This window comes from Spermophilus citellus (genome assembly GCF_964194105.1).
Source record: "Spermophilus citellus genome assembly, chromosome: 7".
Classification (NCBI taxonomy): Eukaryota; Metazoa; Chordata; class Mammalia; order Rodentia; family Sciuridae; genus Spermophilus; species Spermophilus citellus.
In genome coordinates this window covers 111,421,765-111,432,618 of record NC_138188.1, presented here as the reverse complement: position 1 = coordinate 111,432,618, position 10,854 = coordinate 111,421,765, and the positions used below count along the sequence as shown (strand labels likewise).

The following is a 10,854-nucleotide window of genomic DNA, read 5'->3' as shown; positions in this document are numbered from 1 at the left end:
GCTTCTGAATTCTATATGTGGTTATCACACAGGTAGAACAAGACATTTCTCCCAGATATTAGGTGTCTGTTTCCTTGACTGTTGACCATGCCAATTATTATGATGGGTAAAGGTGTGACTTATAAAGTCAAATGGGAGAAATAAAGAATGTCCATGCACTTCTGCTCTTTTCAATGCTTTATTTAATACAATTTCACTCTGTAGGTTCTTAATCAAGAAAATGACAATCCTTAATGCTAGGCACTGAAATAGACATAATCAATTCATAGCAAACAATTCTAGGTTAATTCTAAGCACTGCAAACACACTTATATGACAGGCTCATCATAGACATTCCCTCTGCATACTAAGCTCAAGTGCCAGATCTAAAGTCTCAAGCCTTAGGCCTTAAGTCCAGCAGATGCACACTCACTCAGACCACAGTGATCAGGTCAGGAACTGATGGAGACTTCTCCTGGGGTGGAGCTGATGGCCAGCTGAGGAGAGGGTTGTAAGAAGAAGTGGGGTTCTCACCAGGGTCAAGATGTGGCTGTAGAGTTTGAGAATGGTGAGGATGCTGCAGAGGCTCAGGCAAATGATGAGAAGAGTTGGGATGTCAGTCCAGGTCCTCATCAAGCTCTCTGGCATGTGGGCATCAGTGCCAGCTGGATGAATGTCTGTTCATTTGTGCCATCATTTATGCTAAATTTTAGGGCTTTTGACTGCCCTTTTCAATTCCTATCAGTTGTTACCAGGTTTCTCAATGACATCTTTCATTCTGAGATCAGAACATCTGGTCTGAGGGTTTTATCCTGATCTCTCATCCTTTTGCCCTTATTGGGATGAGGGCAAATGACAGACTTCATTCTGAGTTTTATCAGGGTTGTGGAAAGTGACTTATTTTATCAAGCTATGCCTGATGACAATATTGGAGGGCTCTGTAGGCTGTGCCTGATGGAACTGCAGGTTTATTTTAAAATGGAGTTACTTAAGCTAAGGCCCTTCTTAGGTTAAGGCTATCCTTACAGCCGGTTCCACTGGCTCAGTTTAAATTACTTGAATATTCCTGAAAGCAGCAGAAAAAGTTTCTCTCTCTCTCTTTCTTAGATTTAATTCTCTAAAAATAGATAATTACCCATGCATAATGTCCCACAGTAAAAGAGATATTTCCTTTCCCCTCTTACTCTCAAAATACTTATCCACAATACACTAAATCCATAAAATTATTGTCTAAAATATTTCCATCCCCAAATTTTTCAACCCATGATATAAAAAATCCGCAATTCAAAAAAAAATCCACAATTATCTATACCATAAGCACCCTTCCTGTGAGAGAGGATCAAATACCCAGTTACCTTAATTACACTCAGAGGGCCCCTGTTCCAGACACCACATCTTGGTTCTTTTTTTGATTTCTATACTTCTCTCCTGCATCCTGCGCAGGCATTGAAATTTGGTTTTCTCTTGAGTGAAGTGTACTGGCTGAGAAATATGGCAAAAAAATCACACAACACAGAAAATAATTTTCAAAAAGCTGGGGAGGGATGGCTCTGTGCCTTAAGGGTTCTGTTTCCACACTGGAAAGAGAGAGGGGGTAAGAACCCACATTTTCTTTATTTATACAAAGGGGGCTTCAAAAGGATTTTGATGGAATATTCTTTTGCCAAATAAGGTAGGAGGTGGGCTGTCCATGTCTAATGGATAATTCCCAAGTCCAGAGTTATTTTGAGAGTTGTCCCATTAATAGAGCAAGGGCAGAGATCTCACATCTTGGGCAGTCTACACACAGGAATGCTGGGGATCACTCCCAAGAGGACACTTAAGCCCCCATGGCTCAATACTGAGTAAAATACCACTCAAGTAGCATCATGTATGGTGTACCACAGAGCACCTTGCAATACTTAACATTTACAAAGGAAAACAACCTCTCATATACAAAGTTATGAAAATAAAATAACTTAATTAGTAAGACAATCTTCTGCCACACTCTAATCTCATCTAGAGACATTATTAAATGATGTCTTAAGTCCTTTCTTTCCCACTGATTTTTTAAAAAAGACAAAGCCTCTCTATGTTGCTCAGGCTGGCCTCAAATGGTCCTCCTGCCTCAGCTCCTGAGCAGCTAAGACTTCAGACATCTGTCATGTGCCCAACTCATTCATCACTGATTCTTTCTTTTTCTATATTTTTGCAGTGCTGGGGATCAAACCCACGGAATTGTGTATGCTAGGCAAATAATCTACCACCGAGGCCCATCCCCAGTCTCTGACATGAATTTTTAAAACTTAGTCTTTAATAGGCTCTCTTACAAAATGATGAATGAGTTTATATAACTTCTAGGCCTTTTCAAGTTTAAATACCCAATAGTACACAGTATCTGGTCAATAAGCATAAGTTCTTTAGAAATTATTTCAACAATAGAGAATAAATTGTAGTTGTTTGCACTTGAAACTCGAGATACTCAGAAGTCTAAGCAATGTGAGCTATTGAGAGAATCAGGTAAGATTGAGGGTGGTCTGGTAGCATTCGGGAGTTCTTCAATGTAATGTACTATGTTTTTGTCATTTCTTCTATGGAGAATTTTATGTCAAGTTATATCCAAAACCTGATACCAACAATGAAATAATATGGCTAGGGGTAGAGCTCAGTGGTGGAACACTTGCCTGTGAGGCCCTAGGTCTGATCCCCCAAAACAAAACAAAACAAAACAAAACCCACCACAATTAAAAATAAATAAATAAACAAAATAAAGTTATTGTGTCAATATACAACTAAAAAGATACATAAAAAGTAAGGATAAATTTCTCCCTTCCTTAAATACAAGAATGAGATGTTAAAAATGTCTTTACCCTGGTTTGTGAATATAAAATGAGAGGATAAATTATACACTTAGGAAAAGCTAGTTATACTTTTATTCTTATTCCCATCAGAACAGAACAACAAATAAAGTGTGTACACTATTTGTAACTACTAAAAATCTCATTCAAAATATTCTACTATTATACAAAGAAAAAACAGATATAATTGGTATTATCACATGATATTCACCAGGTATTCAATCAGATTCTTGAAAAGAATAAATCTGCAGAAAATACTCATACAAATAAGTAGAGATAATCTTGTCACAATTAAAAATTTTGGCATATAAAAGAAGACCCAAGTGAACACAGTTAGAACAACCCCTAAAATTTATTTCATATCAACATGAAAAAAACGTATATAAATAAATTAAGTGTAAATAGAAAAATTCTTGTTAAGACTTGATTAGTTTTTAAGTGATCAAACATACTTTATAAAGGGATATAATATTCATAACTATAAAATAGTTTTTATTTCCTCCCTTAACCACTTAGGTAGAACACAACGCAGAATTAAATTTTCAAAAAACATTATGTTAATAAAAATAACTCACTATGTATTATAAAATGTTTATGATTCTCTATGTATTCACAATAGTCCCTCATAAACTTTACTACAGAGCAACAGTTAAAAAATGGCATGGTATTGGCACCAAAGTTGACTTGTAGACCAATGGCACACACACACACACAAAAGACACAGAGACAAGCCCACATAAATATGGTTATCTCATACTAGACAAAGGTGCCAAAAACATACATTGGAGAAAATATAGCCTATTCAACAAATGGAACTGGGAAATCTGGGAATCCATATGTAGCAAAATAAATTAAACCACTATCTCTCATCCTGCACAAAAATCAACTCAAAGTGATCAAAGACTTAGACACTAGAACAGAGACCCTGCACCTAACAGAAGAAAAAGCAAGCCCAAATCTTCATCATGTTGGCTTAGGACCTGACTTCCTGAACAAGACTCCTAAAACACAAGAAGTAAAATCAAGAATCAATAAATGGGATGGATTCAAACTAAAAAAGCTTCTTCTTAGCAAAGGAAACAATCAATAACATGAAGAGAGAGCCTACAGAATGGGAAAAAAAATCTTTACCACATGCACCTCAGATAGAGCACTAATCTCCAGGCTACATAAAGAACTAAAAGAACTTATCAACAACAATACCCCCCCCAAATAACCCAATCAATAAATGGGCTAAGGAACTGAACAGACACTTCTCAGAAGAGGAAATACAATTGATCAACAAGCATATGAAAAAATGTTTATCATCTCTAATAATTAGAGAAACACAAATCAAAATTACTGTTTAAGATTTCATCTCACTGCATTCTGAATGGCAATTATCAAGAATATAAGCAATAATAATTGTTGGTGAGGGTATGGGGAAATGGGGAAAAGGTATACTCACACATTGCTGATGGGACTGCAAATTGGTGCAACCACTATGGAAAACAGTATGGATATTCCTTAGAAAACTTGGGATGGAACCACCATTTGACTCAGGTATTCTACTCCTCAGTTTATACCCAAAGGTCTTAAAATCAGCATAGTATAGTGATGCAGCCACATCAATGTTTATAGCAGCATAATTGACAATAGCTAAACTATGGAACCAATCTAGATGCCCTTCAACAGATGAATGGATAAAGAAAATGTGATATATATACACAATGGAATATTACTCAGCCTTCAATAAAAATAAAATTATGGCTTTTGCAGGCAAATGGATGGAACTAGAAAATATCATGCTAAATGAAGTAAGCCAATCCCCAAAGACAAAAGGCTGAATGTTTTCTTTTAAGAGAATTGCTGATCTATAGTGGGGGTTTGAGTGGGGAAGAATGAAGGAAATTTGTATTGTGCAGAGGGGAGTGGGAGAAGGGTGGGGTTGTGGGAATGGGAAGGATGGTAAATTGAGATATACATTATTACCTTATATATATGTATAATTACACTACTGGATTGTCTCTGCACCATATATATCTAGAGGAATGAGATGTTGTGCTTCATTTATGTACCATGTGTCAAAATGCATTCCCACTGCCATGTATAACTAATTAGAACAAATTTAAAAAATCAAAAATAAAACAAAAAAGAAGAAAACTGGAAATTTACCATGTAACAGCACAAAAAAATTAACTGAGGGTCATTATAATATTCATTATGATTTGAAGTCATAGTTTGCCTTTAATAGTAGTCTAAGACTCTCCAACCAAAATAACCCTATAATATAGGGATTATTGATCTTATTTTGCAGATACAGATACAGAGGCATGGAGAGGTTCAGTAATTCATCCAAGATCACATCTTACTATGTAACAGAATCAGCATATGAAGTCAAGTTCCAATGATTTCTAAGCCTATGGCTTATCTTAACCAACATTCCATGCTGACTTAAAATAGCATTTTAAAAAGCAGAGAAATGTAACTGAAAGGTTTATTTCCATGAATGCAAATCCTATCATTAGGGCTAAAGTCCCCAAATATTATTATTTTCCCATCTTAAACAAATTTATATATGGAAGAAAATCACCTGTAACTCTAGAGAGTCTGCTGGTGATGAATTCTTATGGCTTTCATAAAAGTATTTGTTTTCTTTCCTGTGGTTCTGGGAGACAGAACTCAGGGTCTCATATATGGTAGTCAAGTGCAGAACCACTTTCACAACCATCTCTCTACCATTATTTACTTTTTTTTTTTTTTTGGTGCTGGGGATAGAACTCAGGACCTTGTGCATGCAAGGCAAACACTCTTCCAAATGAGATGTATCTCCAGCCTTCTCTGCCATTATTTAAAAAGTATCTTTCACATATTTCTAACCCTCTCTCCCTCAGAGACTTAAATTATGCACACGTCAGTCTTCCTGAGGTTCTCTCACAGCTGTTCACTTTTGTTTCTATTTGGAGGGTTTGTATTGCCATCTTCAAATTCACTAATCTTTTTTTTCTTTAATACTTACTCTGTTATTAATCCTATTATCCAATTGCTTTGTTATTCATCTCAGGGAGATCACCAGTTTCCCTCTCCTTGTGCAGCAGTCTAGAAACTCTCCAGGCAGAAAACTGAATCAATGGTAGGACTCACCTCATTTGTTTTTTTTCTTCTCCTGGGAATAACTTTTCTTCATTGACTGATGTCTAGTGTCTTGAAAACATTGTTTTGTATATTTTTCCATTGCTTTAGTTCTTTTAGATAGAAATGTAAATCCAGTCCCCACCTTCACTAGAAGTGCAACAGATTTTACTGTCTTATATGTGGTATTATAATATTTGAGGATACTGTGATCTTCATTCATTAACTGAACTGAGTTCACAGTGAGTCACATCCATCTGGAAATCATACTCTTTAGATCTGGGATTTTTTTCATTTATTTCTTTGGTATTTTCTTCACTATTTAACATGTTTATTATTAGTAATTTGAAACTATTATCTTTTCTCTCATATTTTCCATCTATGCTTTTTTTTAAAAAAAATTAGTACCAGGGATTTAACCCTACACCCCACAGCCCATTTTATTTTTTATTTTGAGACAGGGTCTCACTGAGCTGCTTAGGGCTTCACTGAGCTGCAGAGGCTGGCTTTGAACTTGTTATTTCTGCTTCGCCCTCCTGAGTCTCTGGCATTATTGACATAGGTGGCTAAATGCCTTTAAAAAATTCCCTGTTATTTTGGACTCTTATATCTAAAGGTTTTCCTTAAATGTTTGGTGATCTTTTGCTATCTAATAATATAGAAAAGTATTAAAGAGCTAACTGGGAGATAAGCTAGCCTTTTCACTAAAACTGGGATTGGGATGCAGGATATCTAGAGTATATTTTTCCCAAGAGCATTGTTTATCTGGAAAAAAATCATCCATCCTCTTGTGTGAGAACTATGAATCAAGCTATAATTATTCTAAAAACAGGGCAGAGGAAAGGAGTTTTATATGCTGGCTTTTATTGCATCCATATTTTTTATTCTAACTTTCAAATTCCTATGAAAATAATAGGGGTCTCTCTGGTTTAATTTCTCCTACTAAATGCATATATCCTCCCTCCGTCCCCAGGATGAGAAATATATTGTATGGCTGGAGGGGTATAAGAGGAATGAGTCATGGGGTGTCTTTGATACTTTATATGTAGATTTTCAATTAATTCCAAGTCCTTTCAGCCTGGATCTCTCTTCCTCCCCTCCTCCTTTCCCCACAGTACTGTGTGCCTCTAAATCTTGAGCCTTTGAGATTTTTAGAAGGAAAACTTATTCACTTCCCAAAGACATTACCCTATGCAAATTCTTAGGTGATGTCTCTCTGTTCCATTCAGTTAGGTGCCATTTCTTACCACTCTACTCTCTGAACATGTACTGCGAGATCCTGAACACTACTGTCTCCTCTCCTATTCTTGTTGTCCTTGTAATTAAAATAATTGTTTTTACTGTCATTTTAGTTGGGTCTTGGGAGAGCAAGTCAACAGAAGCATGTGGTCAATAGCTCTGTTTAACCAGAATATTCTCCTATTACAAAAGAGTTAAAAATCATGCTATTTGATAGGTCTGCACATACAAAGATGAAAATGTTACTGCTATTCTTTGTTTACAAAGGTAGTAATGATCTAGCATTAATAGGAAACAGGATATCTTTTGAACAGTGATGAGATACTTGTGTTCAAATGTCTACCTCTTCTCTAGGTCTTCTAGGCACATATGGGGCCATGATAAGAGGCACAATTGTTGTGGAAAGGAACAGTTTCTGTCTTTACTGAAACATACATCTGTCATAACCAACCTCTCATTTTCCTCTAGACTGACTTTGAGTAATCTGAGGTCATACCCTCTACTTCTCTTATTGCCCTGTGGCTTCGAACTCAGTATACTGTATATAGGAAGACATATATGTTAACTATAAATTAGTAGTTTAAGTTGTACATGGTTCTGGTATGACTGACAGAAAAAAACCAGAATTTGATGAATTATGAAATTTTTTTTTTTAGTCACAATTCATTTTTATTAATAGAAAATAAACACTTATTCCAGTTTCAAAGTTGTTATACTTGAAGTTCCTAATTTTTAAAAAACGAATTTAAAATTAATCACTTAATAATCCTACTTTGACTAAGACAGTGAAACTGTGGCTTAAAAAAAACTATTCAGCACCATTTGCTTATAGGTCTTTGAGAATTTGTTCTTAAAGTGTCTGGGAACTATCCTGTCAGCTAAGTACAGGAACTGCTGAGCTGCATGAGAAAGCCTCTCTGAGAGAGCCAATGGAAAGCTAAGCCACCATCACCAGAGGAGTCAGTGTACTTCAGCAAGGTAACTCGAGTATACAAGGGTCCCCTCCCTACACTTCAGCCCAGGAGGGACATGCTTCTAAGCACTGAGGTATGAGTAGTTAGACTATTATTTGCTGTTAGAATTTATCTTTCCAGCTAATAACAGTAAATCTCTGGCACAGATGCAATTGGTTCTTAGTGTCTGTGGTTTTAGGAAATTCTGTAAAAATTTGGATTTAGTTTACTCAGAAATTACACGTTTAATAAGGTTCACTACTTTGGCAGAGTTAAGGTCTGCCATTTTAGTGTCCTTATAAACTATATACAATGTGTAGGCATATCATACTCTTATACCATACTTTAAAATACTGCATTACGAAAACAAATATTTTAACAAAAAGTCTATAATTTGAAGCAGCTGATGAAACTAATCCAAAGTATGACAGGGATATTCACTCTCACTTAAACTATGTTGCCTAGAGAACTTTAAAAACCATGTACTCTTCAAGCCGTTCAAGGAGAGATAACAGGCCCCACTCCTCATTCTCTACTGTGGAATTCCAATTCGGGTTGGGCCAGAAATTAGCACTTTTAGATACTTCAGGAAAGTTCCACAGAAGTGTTAAAAAGTCTTCTAAGCAAAAGAATGTCTAATGCCTGTCTCTATGCATCCATGAGAAGTCATGCTCATCAGAATTTCCTAATAACACAAAGACAAGTCTATATACTTCATCAGATGTCAAAGGAATGAGGTGGACTATTTTGTCAGAGTTTCTGCTGCCTTTTTTCTATACTCTGATCCATCAATGTGAGTAAAGTGGACTTTTGTAAGAAAACAGTGTTTGATTGCCAGGACCTCTTTTGGGCATTTCTTCCTAAGTGGAATACACAACAGATACGGGAGTGGGGGAGATAATACAGGGAAGCTACTCTTTCCAGCTCAGAAGGAGTTGATGAAGCCCATATATGCATTCAAGAAGCCCATGGGATCCTCTAGCTGTGGGTAGTGGCTAATGTGGTCATCCAGAATGACACTGTGGACCGCAGCAGCGTTTTCCTGTACAGCTCCAAAAACTCTGGATAGGGATTTATAGGATCCAATGGCCCATAGATAAAATGAATGGGAATAGTTACAGAGGCAAGAGCTCCCACCCAGCGTCTTCTAAACTTCTTCCTCTGATTAATGTACTGTAAGAGACTGTCAATCACCAAGTTCCCGTCATTGTTTCGGATCCCTGCCCACATATCCCACAGCTCACTCTCGGAGGGCCAAGTGTATGGTCCAAAGACGGGAGTAAGACCTCGAGAAAATACAAAGAAGTTCATCAACCTCGTGAGGATGGGTGACAGCACACCTCCATCTTTAAGTAGCTTTTGGAGAAGGAGAGGCCGGTGAGTCTCAGGAAAAATACCTCCATTTGACAGAGACTCTTTATAGTAAGCCGGCCAGATCGATTTTGCTTGTACCTATACAGCAGCTCCTGAGCAACAATGTCTCCATAGTCGTGAGACAACAGGTTGATCCTACGGTTCTGGAGTCCTAGATCGCGCAAAAGCGCCTCCACGATGCTGGCCTGCTCAAATATGGAATAGTGGTGTGGTCTCGGTTTGTCACTGAAGCCAAAGCTTAAGAAGTCAAGGGCAATCACTCGATGAAACCTCAGGGTCAGACCTTCCCAAATCTTGTACCAGTCATAGCTGGAAGTTGGAAAGCCATGTAAAAGCACAACTATCTCAGGACTGCCAACCACACCCACAGAGTCCTGGTAGAAGATGTGCAGTCCCTTGTAGGTGAAAAACTTGCCAGAAGTCTTCCATGAGTGCAGCGCAGGAGAGAGCTGAGGGGGTGGGATGTGCAGGTATGCGGCCAGCAGGGGCACGGCCAGTAGCCCCACCTGGACCCACCACTCCCTCATCCTGACTCAGGTAAGACCTGGGCTACAGGAGTCCATGTTTCTTGTTTTTGTTTTTGTATTTAAATCTGTTTGGCATCCCACTTCTGGGAATATCTCTCATGCTTTCTTTGTATATGGTTGGGAAAATGCCATTTTATTATATAAGTCTGAACACAGATGATTGGTCCAAGGAAGGCATCTCATTCAAATCAGGCCAGCCACTGTTCCTCTCAAAACTCCCAGTCAACTGCTTTTTGGGGTAATATCTGACCTAAGCCAGACTTAGCACCCTGAAAATTAGTCCATCTCCAGTGATTATGGTTATGAGAAATAAAGCCCAGTTACTGTTGAGAGCTATATTTTTCTAACACAGAGAGAAAATCCAGACAGAAATACAAAAGAAACAGGAAATAGGTACACAGAAAGGTTAAAGATAAGATACAGAGCACGAGAATTTCTGATTCCTGTTTTGTCTAAAGCCCAACCATGTTCTTCAACTTGGGAGTGTTGTGTTTAGAGAAACAAACATATTAAAGAAAGTTTCATATGTTAGGGATATATAATGAAAAGTTACAGAAGTACATGAAAATGATTAAGCCAAACTTTATATACACTTACAGGCCACAGTCTCCTCAAAGTAAAGTGACACAATATCCTAAAAATATATTTAATTCCATTTGTTTTTCACAAATACTTTCTATATTTTAGTAGTCCCAGCAGGAGGGAAAAGGGATATCAGAAAAAGTATGTAACACAAAGGTGCTAAAGCAAGTCTCAAGCTGAATAATGTGCTGAAAGAACCGTGGTATATAAACTGACCACGTAACTCTAGAAGTCAAGAACTAAAAGATAAGC

General features: G+C 37.3%; 1 pseudogene across 1 annotated transcript; it reads right to left on the bottom strand.

The window, feature by feature from the left end:
* Positions 1-7,823: 7,823 nt before the first annotated feature.
* LOC308653751 (mesoderm-specific transcript homolog protein-like) lies at positions 7,824-10,036 on the bottom strand (annotated as a pseudogene). Its single transcript has one exon. The product of its transcript is annotated as a mesoderm-specific transcript homolog protein-like (transcript).
* Between the last annotated feature and the right edge of the window lie 818 nt (positions 10,037-10,854).